The sequence below is a fragment of the Symphalangus syndactylus genome, chromosome 11, assembly GCF_028878055.3.
Source record: "Symphalangus syndactylus isolate Jambi chromosome 11, NHGRI_mSymSyn1-v2.1_pri, whole genome shotgun sequence".
Taxonomy (NCBI): Eukaryota; Metazoa; Chordata; class Mammalia; order Primates; family Hylobatidae; genus Symphalangus; species Symphalangus syndactylus.
In genome coordinates this window covers 59,940,001-59,953,900 of record NC_072433.2, presented here as the reverse complement: position 1 = coordinate 59,953,900, position 13,900 = coordinate 59,940,001, and the positions used below count along the sequence as shown (strand labels likewise).

The following is a 13,900-nucleotide window of genomic DNA, read 5'->3' as shown; positions in this document are numbered from 1 at the left end:
GTCCTCCAGATTCATGTATATTGTCACAAATGATATAATTTCTTTCTTTTTTTTAAAGTCTGTGTGTATATACCATATTTTCTTTACTCATTCATCTTCTGTTGAGCACTTAGGTTGGTTCCATATCTTTGCTATTGTAAGTAGTACTGCAACAAACATGGGAATGCACATATTCTTTGACATACTGATTTCAGTTGCTTTAAATATATACCCAGAAGTGGGATTACTTAAAAAAAATTAATTTTTTTTTATTTGAGACCGAGTTTTGCTCTTGTTGCCCAGGCTGGAGTACAATGGTGCAATCTCGGCTCACTGCAACCTCCACCTCTCGGGTTCAAGAGATTCTCCTGCCTCGGCCTCCCAAGTAGCTTGGATTACAGGCATGCACCACTACGCCTGGCTCATTTTGTATTTTTGCTAGAGATGGGGTTTCGCCGTGTTGGTGAGGCTGGTCTCAAACTCTTGGCCTCAGGTGATCCACCTGCCTTGGCCTCCCAAAGTGCTGGAATTATAGGCGTCAGCCACCATGCCCGGTGATAGTTCACTTTTTTGTTTTTTTGAGAAACTTTTAGTACTGTTTTTCATAAGGCCATACTAACTTACATTCCCACCAACAATGTACGGGTCCCCTTTTCTCTACATCTTCTCCAACATGTTGTTTTTTATCTTTTTGATAAAAGCCATTCTAACAGGTGTGAGGTGATAGCTCACTGTGGTTTTAATTTGCATTTCCCTAGTGCTTAGTGGGCTGAACATTTTTTCATGTACCTATTGGCCATTTGTGTGTCTTCTTTTGAGTAATAGCTGTTCAGATCCCATTTTTAAATCAGGTTATTTGTTTACTTGCTATTGAGTTGTTTGAGTTCTTCGTATATTTTGGATATTAACCTCTTATCAGATAGAGCATTTGCAAATATTTTTCCCATTCTGTGGGTTGTCTCTTCACTTTGTTAATTGTTTCTTTTGCTGTAAAGAAGCTTTCAGTTTGATACCCTCCCATTTGTCTCCTTTTGCTTTTGCTTAATCATTGCCCAAACCAATGTTGTGGAGTTTTTCCCTTATGTTTTTCCCTAGCAGTTTTATAGTTTCAGGTCTTAAGTCTTTAATCAATTTTGAGTTGATTGTGTATGTGGTTTGTAAGATAAGGGTCTAATTTCATTCTTCTACATGTGGATATCCAGTTTTCCCAACACCATTTACTGAAGAGACTGTCCTTTCCCTCATTGTGTGTTTTTGGCACCTTTATCAAAAATCAATTGGCTATAAATGTGCGGGTTTATTTCTGGGCTTTCTATCCTGTTCCATTGGTTGATGCATTTGTTTTTATGCTAGTACCATGCTGTTTTGATTACAATTGCTTTATAATGTATTTTGAAATTAAGGAGTGTGATTCCTCCAGCTTTATTCTTTTTGCTCAATGTTGTCTTGACTATTTTGGGTCTTTTGTGGTCCCGTATGAACTTAGGGATTGTTTTTTCTATTTCTGTGAAAAATGACATTGGAATTTTGATAAGAATTGCATTGAATCTGGAGATTGCTTTGGATAGTATGGACATTTTCACAATATTAATTTGTCTAGTCCACGAACACAGGATATCTTTTCATTTATTTGTGTTTTCCTCTGTTTCTTTCATCAGTGTTTTATAGTTTTCAGTATACAGATCGTTTACTTCCTTGGATACATTTACGCCTAAGTAATTTTTTTTTTTGCTGCTATTGTAAATGAGTTTGTTTTCTTAATTTTCTGGTCTGGTAGTTTGTTATTAGACATGCTAGTATAGAAAATTAGAATAATTAGATATTCTAATATAGAAACACACTGATTGTGTGTTGGTTTTGCATCCTGCAATTTTATTGAATTCGTTGATCAGTTCTAACAGTTTTTTTTGGTGGATTCTTTAGGGTTTTCTGTATATAAAATCACCTTGTCAACAAATAGAGACAAGTTCACTTCTTCCTTTCCTATTAGGATGCCTTTTATTTCTTTCTCTTTCCTAATTACTCTGGCTGGGACTTCCAGTACTCTATTGAAAAGAAAGGGTGAGAGTGGGCATCCTGATCTTAGAGGAAAGGCTTTCAGCTTTTCATTGTTGAGAAGGATGTTAGCTATGGGTTTGTCGTAATAGAGCCCATAGTGTTTATTATGTTGAGTGCATTTCCTTTATACCTTATTGCTGAGTACTTTTTTCATGAAAGAATGTTAATTTTTTTCAAGTGCTTTTTTTTCCTGCATCTATTGAGATGATCATATGATTTTTATCCTTTATTTTGTTAACATGGGTATCACATTTATTGATTTCTATGTGTTGAACCATCCTTGCATCCCAGGGAGAAATCCCACTTGATCATGGTGAATAAAATTCTTTTAATGTGTTCTTTAATTTGGTTTGCTAATATTTTGTTGAGGATTTTTCCATCTATGTTCATCAGGGATATTGGTTTATAGTTTTCTTCTCTTGTCATATTTTTGTTTGGCTTTGGTATGATAGTCTTGGATAATGAGTTTGGAAATACTCCCTTAATTTTTTGGAAGAGTTTAAGAAGAATTGATTGACATCCAGATCAAGAAACAGAACATGCTGGTACCCCAGAAGCATCATCTCACAATCCCTATCAACTGTATCCTTCAGGAGTAATCACTATCCTAACCTCTATCACCTATGATTACTTTCATCTGTTCCTGAACTTAGGCGCACTTTTCTGTTATGCAACTCCATTGACTTATGCCCATTTTTCTGTTAAAAAATTTAAAAAGCGCAGAGCTTTAAGTTACTGAGGCTGAGCCTGAGAAATGTTAGCTGGGACTTTTTTAGTTTTGCGTAGAGGAAGTGAAATCCGTATGGGAGACAGGCACCTTCTGGAGTCACCCATTGGGGAATGGTGCCGTTTGCCTTCTTTGGGGGAACATCTGCTTCCTGTTTCAATGTTGCCCATCGGTTCCAGACTGTTCAACAAGGAAGACAGGGCATTCTGACAGCTTTTCCACCCAATAATTTAGCTCTGTAAATACTAGGAAAACTTGAGCTCACAAACTATTTTTAGGGCTTAAATTTCAAAAATTCTGTATTAGTAAGAATCTATTAAAGCTGCTGTAACAGACAGACCTTGAAGTCCCTGTGGCTTGACAGAAGGGGGTTTATTTCTCACTCATGTCACTAACCAGTGCAGGTGGTCCTGATCAGGACATCTTCCACAGAGTCACACAGGACCCCAGGGTCCTCCCCATTGGGCCAGTGGAAGGGGAAAGGGAAATTGAGAAAGCACACTCATTTCACAACCACTTCAGCTGGGGAAGGAAGTCACATCACTTCTGCTCACATTCTATTTGCCAGAACCCAGTCAAAGAGGCAACCAACTGAAGGGGGTGCTGGGACATTTCGACTAGCTCTATGTCCAGGAGGAAAAGAAAACAGGTTTTGGTGAACTCAGTAAATCTCACTCCAGTCTCCAAACCCATAATTTCCTTTGTCTTTCTTTGCGGTGATGTATCTAGTTTTATCTCTCACTTGACTGGTAAAACTAAGATGTGAAGCTCTAGATGTCTTTATCTTATCAAACATAGCAGGGAAAGAGTGAAGTCTATTTGTGTTCCTAAAAGTGAAATAAAGAAGCACTCTTCTTGTTTTTAGTTATTAGAACAACCTGGCTCTTGTCAGACTTTCCAGTTTTTCAATCAGTCAGAATTCTTGCCTCTCTGGTTGCCTGTTGTATTAGTCCATTCTCATGCTGCTAATAAAGGCATACCTGAGACTGGGTAATTTATAAAGGAAAGAGGTTTAATTGACTCACAATTCAGCATGGCTGGGGAGGCCTCACAATCATGGCAGAAGGTGAAGGAAGATCAAGGCACTTCTTACATGGCAGCAGGAAAGAGAGCGTGCGCAGGGGAACTGGCCTTTATAAAACCATCAGATCTCGTGAGACTTTTTCACTATCATGAGAACAGCATTAGAAAACCCACCCCATGATTCCATTACCTTCCGCCAGGTCCTTCTCGTGACACATGGGGATTATGAGAGCTACAATTCAAGATGAGATTTGGGCAGGGACACAGCCAAACCATATCACCTGTGGACATCTCAAGCCGATCTCTCTGAGGCCGGGTTAGTTCTCTTCTAAGCTGACTTGTTATATAGAAGAACCTTTATTAGTTCTACTTCGAGATATTTGACTGGACACCCAACAAATCAATTATCTATTGCTGGATAGCACATAACCTCAAGGCTTAGTGGCTTAAAGTAGCCACTCTTTTATTTAGTTTTAGTTTCTGTGGGTCAGTAATTTGGGCTGGGCTCAGCTGGGTGGTCTGTCTGATCTGGGCAGGGATTGGCTGTTCTTGGCTGGGCTCATTTACCTGCCTGGGGCCTCAGCAGGGATGTCTAAGACAACTGGAGCCTCTCTTCAGGTCTTTCATCTTCCAGTGGGCTATCCTGAGCATGGTCATGTACTGATGGGTGCATTCTCTGGGCATGAGCAAGGGCTGCAGGGCTTCTTGAAGCCAAGGCTCAGAACATGCATAACGTCACTTCTGCTGTATTCCCTAGTCAAAGCAAATCACAAGCCCACCCCAGAAATAAAGGAGGAAATAGAGAAGAGAATAGATGCCTCCTCTTGATGGGAGAAGCTGCAAATAATTTGTGATATTTTTGGAACCCACCACACTAATTTCAGTGTGGTCCTCGCAATTGCTTGGCTGTCTAAAAACACACTCTAGTCTAGTGTGCATTTCTGAAAATGAACTTGATCAAAGGCAGGCCCCAAATGAGTGCTCAACATTTACACCTGATAATAATACTACCTACCTCCTAGGGAAATGGTAGGGCCAGATGAGATGATGTATGCAAAGGATACAGCCAGGACTTAGTGCACACACAATACTGAATACTACCACCATTACTACTGAATACTGCCACCAAATACTACCATTACTACCACTTGGCACTGCCTAAAAGCTTGAGATTCAGAGAAAGGAAGACAGAGCCCCTGTACTTGAGGAGGGAGAGAATAAAGGTGGGGGGGAGAGAGAGAGAGAGAGAGGGAGAGAGAGGCGTGTGAGTGAGTTCTTGCAACACAGTGTGGTCAGTGTGATCACAGAGTTGTGATGGAGTGCGGATGAGGTCTGATGACTTACTGGTCAAGAGCATGGGTTCAGGCCTCAGTTCCTCCCCAATCACATGTGGGGTCTTAGGCATCTTTCTCTTTAATCTTCAGTTTCTTTGTGAAATGAAGATAATGGCACAGAGCCTACCTCCCAGAGTTCTATGTGGATTAAATGAGACAGGCAAACAACAACAAAAACCACAAACAAACAAAAAACAAAAATGAAAACAAAAATCATGTGATTGCTTATTAAATGTTAGTTATAGAAAAAAATATAAGTTCTTAAACGTGCCCTTGTAAAAATGTCCTAAGGACCTCATCTTTATTTAGTTCTTCTGCAACTCTGGCTAGCATCATTGATAAATTGTCTTAAAAGATGAAGATTTGCATGCAGGTGGTTTATTGGGGATGTAGCTCTTGGGAACAACATCTATAAGGGATAGAGGGAAGCAGGGAAGAGGTAGTTGAACTGTGGTGCAATAGTTGTAATAGAGGCCAAAGCCAATTCCATGGCTGGAGCTGAGATGGCCCTTCAGAACTGGGACAAGCCAATGCATCAAGTGGGCATTGATTGTGGGCCGCTCTTTGGAAAGTAGCATTACCTTGGGCAAAGAAGCTCCCTTCTTCAGGGGAGGATTCCCAGGGAGGACACAGCTGTGAGCCATTGGTTTTCCCAGCAGCTGGGGGAATGAGTTCTTTGTCCCTATAGATGGTTTTGAGGGGGTGCATTTGGGGGATGCTCTCTGGGGTTCACTATGTGCTTCTATGTCTTTCTTAGAGGTTCATTTCAAACTATACCTTGGTTCATTCAAAGTACTAATTTAGTTACTATCCAGATTCATAGACTGTACTTACTGGAACTGGAATATCATAGACAGAGAGTTCTAATCCAACTAGGCCTAGGGAATGATGTGGGAATAGCTTCTCCCAGGTCATCCAGCTACCAGAGAGGAGAGCTGGGATTCATATCCAAGCAATGAGACTTCATACCTCACCTTACTTCCGTTATGCTACACACTCCTGAGTCACAGGGGATTCCAACTTATATTTCAAGCCCAGACTGCGTGACTTCAATGTCCTGTTGCCCTTAACCCCTATATCAGATTGCAGCCCCACTCTGGAAAGTTTTCTTGAATTCTTCTATGTATGTTTTTTAAACTGTGGGTCATCACTCATTAGAGGGTCATGAAATCAATATAATAGGTCAAGAACACCATAAGAAAAAGCAGAACAGAAAATATCACAGTGCGTCACTCTCAGGAAGGGTAGATATTGTTTCACGAAAATTTTCTTTTTTTTTTTTTTTTGAGACGGGGTCTTTGTCTGTCGCACAGGCTGGAGTGCAGTGGTACAATCGTAGCTGACTGCATCCTCAACCTCCCAGGCTCAAGAGATCCTCCCACCTCATTCTCATGAGTAGCTGGGACTAGAGGCACATGCCATCATGCCTGGCTAATTTCTAAAACTTTTTGTAGAGATAGGGTCTCCCTGTGTTGCTCAGGCTGGTCTCAAACTCCTGAGCTCAAACAGTCCTCCTACCTTGGCTTCCCAAAGTACTATTGGGAATTATAGGCATGAGCCACTACTCCTGGCCTCATACAATTTTTATTTGATATGAACATATATAGCCATGAGTGAACTGGGTCAAAATGTAAAATGTGTCTCTTACTGCAGGTAACTGTCAATGTAGTTTGAATATCACTGTGAAATATATAGAGAAGAGGCGCTGGGGGCTCATGAACTTGGCCCATGGACTGTTGAGGCTTTTTTTTTTTTTAAATCTTTAGAGATAATATAAATGTAGTGCTTTGAATTCTTCATAATTAGAAGTTTTATTCTTACCCCATCACCATGTCCCAAGATCATTTTTATTATCATCTTTGAGCTTTAACATATCACAGACAGAAGTTATTTTTCCAAATAGAATTTTAAGTATGGTATAAGAGGTTTTTAGAAATGGAATGATTGGTTTTGGCGGAACTGCCTGGCCTGACCTGTCACTCGGGTGAAGTGTCAGAGAGCTGTGTCGAATGCTGGCGGAGAGCTGTCCCTCTCCTGCAGAGAGAAGGAGCTGCTTATCCTGGGGGATAATGTGGGTTGAGAAAGAAGTGTTTTATGAGCAGAATCAGCACAGAGGGAGGGAGGAGGAGGTGTTTAGGGGCTGCAGAGAGCCGCCAGAAGATGTGGGAACAGTATGCCAGCACGGAGGTGGGTCAGATTCCCATGGTGGGACTCTGCTGAGGGTTGCCTCCAGCCGAGACTTCCAAGGGCTGGGATTCAGTGTGTGTTTATGTTCTCTGGTGTCCCTGATAGGTGGGGGCCCACATGACAGCTGGTCTCACTGTGTTTCCCTTCTGGCTGTCTCTGATTTGGGGCCCAAGGGCCATAGGGGGGCCAGGGCACTCCAGATGGGATGAAAAGTCAAGTCCAAGAAAAAAATGAAATCTGGGCTAGGCTTGTCCCTGCTTGAGGATGTGTGTGTGTGTGTGTGTGTGTGTGTGTGTTTGTGCATGTGTGCGGGCGTCTGCAGTCCCTAGAAGGATCTCTATTCATTGGACAGAGAGGCCAAGGGAATTTTCCATTTCCTGGATGTCTTCAAAGATTTCAAATGCCATTAACTTGAGCTGACATTTATTGAGTACTCACTCGGTCACTGGCACTGTTCTAAGTACTTTACATGTATTAACTTATTTAATCCTCACAACAGCCCTGTGTGGTTGCTGCTGTTATTGCTGCCATTTTATGCTGAGAAGACAGCACAAAGAATTGAGAAATTTTACCAAAGTTACAGTTAGGATTCAAATATAGACTTGGTTTTAGGATTGTGTAGCTTCAGAATTGATGGTGACAATGATGATGATGATGATGATGATGATGATGATGATGATGATGGTGAAGCCAGCTAATATTTGAGTGTTTGCAATGAGCTGGGCATTTTCACAAACTTTATCCCTTTGAATCTTTACCTTCCACTAAGATTTGCTGCTATTTGTATCCCTTTTGTAGATAAGAAAGCAAGCTTAGAGAAGATAAAGCATTTGCTTAAGTAACTGCAGAGCGTAGATTGAATTCAGGTCCATTCGAGTCAGTCTCTGTTCCCAGCCATCAAGGTGAAGGGCTCAGGGGGCTCGGGGGTCATAGAGGAGCACCATGGTGAGGAAGGCCCCATAGGAGTGTGGCAGAATGGCAACCAGGAAGGATCTGGTATATGGGATGGTGATAAGGCCCATCTCTCATGGCCAGGAAAGTGTGCCTGCCACAGCAATGAATGAAACTGGCAACATTTGACAGGAAGGGGAAATTCTCTAGTGGGAGGAATACTTCCATCAAACTGTTTTTTTTCCCAGTGGGGGAGTTTGCACATATGTAGATTTTTTTAGCCATAGCCTTGAATAAGGAATTCAGAAAGTGGCTTCTAGTTTGAGGCCTTTCAATGGCCACGTGATCACAGTGGGCTGATTTCTTCATGCCTAAGTTACGAGGCTGGGAGGACAGGCTGAGAACTATGCAAGCTATTGAGTCACTTGGAAGGAAGAGGGTTACATACAGCAGTCACTTCCATGGAATAATACTTCCCTGAAGAGATGCACTAATTTATTGAGGCACTGAGCTGGATGCTTCACACACATGATCTCATTGAATGTCCACAGCACCCTAGGAAGTTGGTCTCATTATTAACTTCGTGAAGTGACTGAGGCTTAGAGATATTAAATAGCTTCCACCCTGGGAAACATAGTGAAACCCCATCTCTGCAAAGAATAAAAAAAAATGAGCTAGGCATGGTGGCTCGTGCTTATATTCACAGCTACTTAGGAGGCTGAGGTGGGAGGATCCCTTGAGCCTGGGAGGGTTGAGCCTGTAGTGAGCTTTGATGGCACCACTGCACTCCAGTCTGGGTGACAGAGTGAGACCCTCTCTCTAAACAAACAAATCCCAGGAGACATTTATTAACTTGCCCCTGGTCTCTAAGCTAAGTAGTTGAAGAGGGCAACAAACCCAGGTGGTCTGACTCTGAGGCTTGAGGGTCCAGGTTCAGCTACTCCACCAGTATCCCTGGCCAGTCTTTGGCCAGGGCACAGAATGTGACATATCAAGTTCTGGGGTCTGATTTGGAAAGTGTGAGATCCCTCCTTTGTATCTTTTCCAAAGTCCACTCAGAAGAGAGTAGTGTAAAAGGAGTGATAGCACAGTGTGGTCTGGCTGGCACAGTCAGCCGCCCTCTGATGGGCAGGGGGAAGCTGCTTTCTGTCCTCAAGCAGCCCCTAAACTTGTAGGCCAGACTCGTAAATCACACATTGATAACTCAGTGTGATGTGTGCTGTAATGGTGGAGAGCGGGGAGAAATGCCAGGAGCAGCTCACCTCCCAGGGTCCTGGGGAGGCTGCACAGAGGAGCCTGAGTTCTCAGTTGGGTTTTGAGGCAGAGGAAGCAGTGAAAGAGAGAGGAAGAATGTCAGTGAGGTGCGGGGAGAAGCAAGAGAGAGAAAACACTTGGCAAAAAGAAGTAGTTGAAGTACCCGGGGATGTTTAGCTTGAAGAATAGAAAATTTGGAGGAGGCAGAGAAAAGGCAGGAAACTTTAAAAGCAGGAGAGAAAGACCTCCAGGTTCCCAGAGGGAGCATGGTACTTCTCAAGGGGGTGAGGCTGACAGCATTAGGAGAGAGAGAGAGTTGTCAAGGAAGGGAAGGACCCATGGAGGGGAGAGCACAGGTGAAAATGAGAAGTGATAGGAGACTGGGTGGGAAATAAATGAAGTTTTGAGGCCAGTTGAGAAATCTTGCTTGGTGGTTTCTATTTTCTTTGTGAAGCAGAAAAAAAGAGGAATTAGACAGACCTGCATTCAAATCTCATGACCCCAGGCAAATTTCTTATCCTTAGCTTCTTCATTTTGAAAAAGGAGTGAATGCTAATAGGACCTACCTAATACAGTTGTCAGGATCAAATATGATAGTGCTTGTGTAAGATGTGGTGGCACCCTGGCACATAGTACCAAAAAAAGTACTATGAATGTTGTCACCTATTGAGGGAGTCCGGGTTTGGGTGCTTGATACATAGAAGTATCATGAATAGCAGCAGAGAATACAAGAAGAAGAGAAAACTTAGGGGAGAAGATAGAGAATTATGCGTTGGGTATGTTGAGGATGAGGTGCCTGTGCTATATCCGGGTGTAGGTGCCCAGAGGCAACTGGGAGTCATGAGAAGTCAGGGATAGAGGTAAATGTTCGGGAATTATTAATACAGGGGTGCATTTTTAAAATATCTGAAGTAGGTTACTGGTGGCACTCAAAGATTTTTAATGATCAAAGGTATTCAACAACATGGAACTACATAGTTTTAAAAAAAATTCTCTTGTAGGCCGTGTGTGGTGGCTCACGCCTGTAATCCCAGCACTTTGAGAGGCCAAGGTGGGTGGATCACTTGAGGTCAGGAATTCGAGACCAGCCTGGTGAACATGGTGAAACCCCATCTCTGCTAAAAAAAAAAAAAAATAGAAACAAAACAAAACAAATAAAAATAAAAAAACCAGGCATGTTGGTGTGTGCCTGTACTCCCAGCTACTCGGGAGGCTGAGGCAGGAGAATTGCTTGGACCCGGAGTCAGAGGTTGCAGTGAGCCAAGATCGTGCTACTGTACTCCAGCCTAGGCAACAGAATGAGACTCAGTATAAAAAAAAAATATTTTTTTCTTTTAATTCTTCGGGTTAAGGAGAGTGTCTTAGTTTGGTGCTATCATGTCCTAAACATCTTTCTAATGCATGCAAATCTCCCTTTTAAGCTAAAAGAATGAAGCAATCTCAGACTCAGAGCTATGTACCTGCTAGAATTTAATAATTTAAATTTTCATTGTGTTCTTCATACTCACCTTCTATTTATAGCAAGTGTTACTAGCTCTCCAATTCTGGAGGTTGTTTCAGATAGGATGCATTGGTTCTTTTTTTTTTTTTTTTTTTTTTTTGAGACAGGTCTTGCTCTGTCACCCAGGCTGGAGTGCAGTGGCACAAACACAGCTCACTGCAGCCTCAACCTCCCAGGCTCAAGCAAACCTCCCACTTCAGCCTCCCAGGTAGCTGGGACTACAGGCATGAGCCACCACACCTGACCTGCTTTGGTTCTTAAAAACAGAATACCTAGCGAGCCTAACAAGGAGGCAGGTGGTTCCAGGGTTGGTTTAATAAAAGACTTAACAGTGTCATCAAGCGCCTCTCAGTTATTTGCTCTGCCATCCTCAAAATGTGATCAGTATCTCCCTCTTGGTCCCAGGAAAGCTGTGATAGCTCCCAGAATCACGTACTCACAGGGCAAAGCAGGAAGGAAGGGGACATAGGACAAAGGATTTGTGTTTAAGTACTTCATGTCACACCTGCATGTGATGCTTGGTGCTATGGCAGCTGTGTTTTGACCATGAGGGACAAGGTTGGCAGGCTGTAAATCGCAGTGTAAAAAGAGGGAGAGGATCTGTCTCCTTCATAATGTCCTTGAGCCCCTGAATTCACTAATCTTGATATAGCTCTATCTCTTGAAATTTTGTTTTGTTAGATAATTCTCTTACTGCTTAAAACATCTTAAGATGGGTTTTCTGTTCTTTCCAGTAGAATGCATTGTATCTCACACAATTTGAGGTTATTGCCCCAACCTACTCTGAATCATTGCTCCTCCCCCTTTTTTTCCTGGTTTATTAGCTTTTCTCTTGAGATTGTGTCTTATCTTCCTGGTTTTTTGTATGTCAGGTAATTTTGGATTGTATCCTGGACACTGTAAGTGTGCTGTGGAGACTCTGGATTTGTCTGTATTTCTCTGAAAAGCATTGATGTATTTGTTTTAGTAGGCCATTGACTTGGTTGGACAGTAGACTGTCTCTGGGACACCAGCTCAGATGTCAGTTCTGTTTTTTATTTTATCCTTGAGTCTTCTTTGGGACTGCCCCACGCATGCATGGTTCAAGAGTCAGCCAGACATTTGGGTGGGGTTTAGACACAGAATTTGGGGCTCTTCTCTCTTGGCTGCCTCTATTATGGAATTCCTTCCTCACTTTCCAGAAGCTGTGAGTGACCTGAAACCTGTCCTCTGGTTCTGTACACCAGAAAGACTTGGGGCTTCATATTGAAGTTTTAGCTGATGGCAGCTTGCATTCAGGGGAAAAGCTGTAAAAGGACCATTCCCTTCTTCCAAGTTTCAACCTCTCTGCAGAATCTGCTTTCTTTTGTTCACTTTCCAGTAATTTCAGGAAAAAAATTTTTTTTCGTTGAGAGTTTTTACTTGTTACCTATGGAAAGGCTGGGTCTGGCTGAAGCTTGCTTGCCCATAACAGAAACGAGACTCTTTTCTGTCTAACACATGGGAAAACTAACGCCCAGAGAGGTGAAGTCATTTCCCCAGTTGTCAGAGGCACTTGAGCCAGAGTGACTCCATCTTGAGTAAGGGCTAGGAAAATAAGACCCGGACTTGCTGGGCTGCATTCCCAGAAAGAAAGGTATTCCTAGCCTCTAAATGTCTACAGTTAAGGGAACAGATTGATAATGTTTACTAAACAGAGCCAGGCTTGGGAGTGTCCAGATATCCCAATATCTTGAGAACAAAGGCATTCCTAATTTTGCTTTAAGGATAATAATATTGATTCTTGCAAAATAGAGTAATGAAGAAAATTAATCCTTTATCACAAACCCTTGTAGCAGAGCACATCTCTCCATGATTTTTAAAATCATATATATATGATTTATATATATGATTATATAATATATAACATATATGATCATATAAACATATATATATATACACACGAATATTTTACCTAGGGTGGACGTGCTCCTTCTCTTACTTTTAGGAACCCCCTACTCTGTCTATAGAGTAGCTGTTCTTTCATCACTTTACTTTCTTAATAAACTTGCTTTTGCTTTGCACTGCAGACTCACCCTGAATTCTTTCTTGTGCAAGATCCAAGAACCCTCTCTTGGGGTCTGGATCAGGACTCCTTTCCTGTAATACAATGTCACAGAGCTCTTAAGTGGCAGAGCTTGGGGCCAAACTTAGGCTGCTGCACCCAGTGTCCCAGCTCCTCTGCCCTATCTAGCTGTGGATTTGTGCCTCGAAATAGAATTGCATTTTGCATGCAGTTTCATTTTCGTATGGAAAGTGTCTATCCTGTAAATGTAACTGTAGCAGCCCAAAGCTGAGCTGGGCAGTTTTATGGCAGCCTGGAGTTAGTCTTGTCCCGTTCCAATCAGAGTTCCTGGACTGGCTCCTATATTAAAATTGGAATTAGTAGACAATGTTCCAGGCAGAGTTTGGGATAGAAACTATCCATCAGCACCAAGAACGTGCCTGATTTGGTAATCTTTTTACCAAAGTAAAAGTCAGTAGTAAGTTGTGGTTAAAAGAGAGGAAGTTCAGAGTTCAGTACGTTATTTCTCTCTCTCTCTCTTTTTGTTTAAATAAAAGAGGAAGTTACTGCTCTTATTTTTGCACCAGCCTGTCAGTAATGGGTACAGAGTAAAATCTTAGCTAAGCTGAGGTCAAACTTCAAAACTTAGTAATAAGGATCTCCCTTGTTCCTTTGTAGGGCCACTAACATGAAGGCGCTGACCCTTAACCCATAGAGCCACAGAAAATAATCCTAGGAAAAACATATGATTTTATTTATTTTAGGAACAGAAATGGTCCCCTCCGAAGTAGAGTCATTTCTACTTCTTTCCTAAACACTATCTCTGCACAGTGAGCTCTCCCACCCTCAGGTACTGTGTTTCAGGCTTCCTGCTGTATTGCTAGAAGTATCATCACCTTCGAAATTAAGAAAAAATATTTATT

The 13,900-nt window shown here is 42.0% G+C and overlaps 1 protein-coding gene across 3 annotated transcripts in view; it reads left to right on the top strand.

Moving 5' to 3' along the window:
• The window catches only part of PRKCB (protein kinase C beta), a 387,670-nt gene that overhangs the window by 13,827 nt on the left and 359,943 nt on the right, over positions 1-13,900 (top strand). The gene's annotated exons all lie outside the window — the stretch shown is intronic.